This window comes from Anolis sagrei (genome assembly GCF_037176765.1).
Source record: "Anolis sagrei isolate rAnoSag1 chromosome 2 unlocalized genomic scaffold, rAnoSag1.mat SUPER_2_unloc_1, whole genome shotgun sequence".
NCBI lineage: Eukaryota > Metazoa > Chordata > Lepidosauria > Squamata > Dactyloidae > Anolis > Anolis sagrei.
In genome coordinates this window covers 143,314-145,856 of record NW_027118835.1, presented here as the reverse complement: position 1 = coordinate 145,856, position 2,543 = coordinate 143,314, and positions in this window count along the sequence as shown.

Here is a 2,543-nt window from a genome sequence, read left to right as displayed (position 1 = left end):
CTTGCCTCCTGCCGCCTCCTTCTACCCAGAGGAGAAGGAGGAAGTGCTCTGTCCTTCTTTCTCTGGCTGCTGCTTCTTCTTCTTCTTCTGAAGGGCTTCCTCTTCTCTGTAGCCAGAGGACGGGAGGGGGGCTGGCCCCACTCTGAGCCACACAACCCCTTCTTCCTGGGCTCCGTCTTGCCCGTGACTCAGGGAGAGCCCTCCCTCCCCAATGCAGGCATGGCCATGAAGACCGGTGGCATGTCTGAGACATTCACGAGCCTTCTTCATTGCCCCCATTTCATAGCATCGTTGAGTTGGAAGAGACCTCTTGGGCCATCCAGTCCAACCCCATTCTGCCAAGAAGCCAGCCCTGCTCAGGTCTTGCAAGTCAAGGCAGCCTCTGTGGCTTCTCCAATAGATCTTATCCACTGGGACGGGGTCTTCATCCTTTCCTGCCTCCTTTTCCCTTCCCCTTTCTAGACAGCCCTGTCTTCTTCTGATGCGCCCGAACCAGGACTTTGAGGGAGAGCTCAGACCTGGCTTGCTCTCAGGTCCATGGGCTGGAGTTCTGTTAGTACTCCAAGGCATCCACAGAGCAATCCTCCGGCACCACGGTTCAAGGCATGGGTCTTCTTCTCCATCTGTGGTTGGTGTAGCTGGGGATGATGGTGAGGGAGGTGGGCTGGAATGGGTGAGGACAGCAAGAGCCTGAGCTCCTGAGAGATATTGACAAGCTGGAATGTGTCTAGGTCCAGGGAAGTCAAGCTCCCCATGCTCTATTCTGCTTTGGTTAGACCACTTTACCTGGAATATTGTGTCCAATCCTGGGCACCACAATTGAAGGGAGAGGTTGACCCTAAGCTGGAATGTGTCCAGAGGAGGGCGACTCAAATGATCGAGGGTCTGGAGAACAAGCCCTATGAGGAGCGGCTTAAGGAGCTGGGCATGTTTAGCCTGAAGAAGAGAAGGCTGAGAGGAGATATGGTGAGGGCCATGTATAAATATGTGAGAGGAAGCCACAGGGAGGAGGAGGAGGGAGCAAGCTTCCTTTCTGCTTCCCTGGAGACTAGGACGCAAGGGAACAATGGTTTCAAACTACAAGAGAGGAGGTTCCACCTGAACATGAGGAAGAACTTCCTGACTGTGAGAGCCGTTCCGCAGTGGAACTCTCTGCCCCGGAGGGAGTGTGGTGGAGGAAGCTTTTAAACAGAGGCTGGGTGGCCATCTGTCAGGGGTGATTTGAATGCAATACTCCTGAATGCAATATTCCTAAATTTAAAATAAAGTTTAAAATCTGGCTGTTACCAATGAGGAGAAGGGTTTGTGGAAAAGAGCACTGGGATGCAGAGGAGTAGAGTAAGGATGACTGGAAAGTGAATTAAGGTTAAATAGTTTTGTTGGAAGGACAGGGAAATTGAGGATGAGGAAGTCTGAGCTAGCTGAGTGGCAACTACAACTACATCCTGCTTCTTGGCAGAATGGGGGTGGACTGGAGGATGGCCCAGGAGGTCTCTTCCAACTCTATGATTCTTTGATTCTAACATTCTGTGATTCTTCATTGCCCCCATTCCATAGAATCATAGAATCATTGAGCTGGAAGAGACCACATGGGCCATCCAGTCCAACCCCATCCTGCCAAGAAGTCAGCCCGGCTCAGGTCTTGAAATGCAGCCTCTGTGGCTTCTCCAGTGGATCTTATCCACTGGGACGGGGTCTTCCTCCTTTCCTGCCTCCTTTTCCCTTCCCCTTTCTAGACAGCCCTGTCTTCTCCTGATGCACCCAAAGCAGGACTTTGAGGGAGAGCTCAGACCTGGCTTGCTCTCAGGTCCATGGGCTGGAGTTCTGTTAGTACTCCAAGGCATCCACAGAGCAATCCTCCAGCACCACGCTTCAAGGGCATGGGTCTTCTTCTGCATCTGTGGTTGGTCCAGCTGGGGATGATGGTGAGGGAGGTGTCCTGGAATGGGTGAGGACAGCAAGAGCCTGAGCTCCTGGAATGGATGAGGGTCTCTGCAGCTGCATAGAAGCTCTGCTGGGGAGGGTCTTATTTATTTATTTAGGGTGCTTCTACCCCGCCCTTCTCAACCCCCCTCGGGGGGGGGGGAGGACTCAGGGCGGCTTACAAAAGGCACAATTCGATGCCCAACCATTCACAAAATACAATATACAATTTGCAATATAACGACGACAGTTATAACTAATTAAAACAGTCAAATTAAAACAACAGCAGCAATAAAATCATCTTGTGGTCAACGTTCGTCAATTCATAAATCCATAATCCATCCATCATTGTCATTGTCCTTTCCTACTCTGGTCGTCATTGTCTTTTATCCATCTGCCAGCTTACCCAAAGGCCTGCTCCCATATCCATGTCTTCAGCTTCCTTCTGAAGGAGAGGAGGGATGTTGATGACCTAATTTCCCCGGGGAGTGAATTCCACAGGCGAGGGGCCACCACCAAGAAGGCCCTGTCCCTCATCCCCACCAGCCTCACTTGTGATAGAGGCGGGGCCGAGAGCAGAGCCTCCCCAGAAGATCTTAAACTCCGAGGTGGGACGTAGA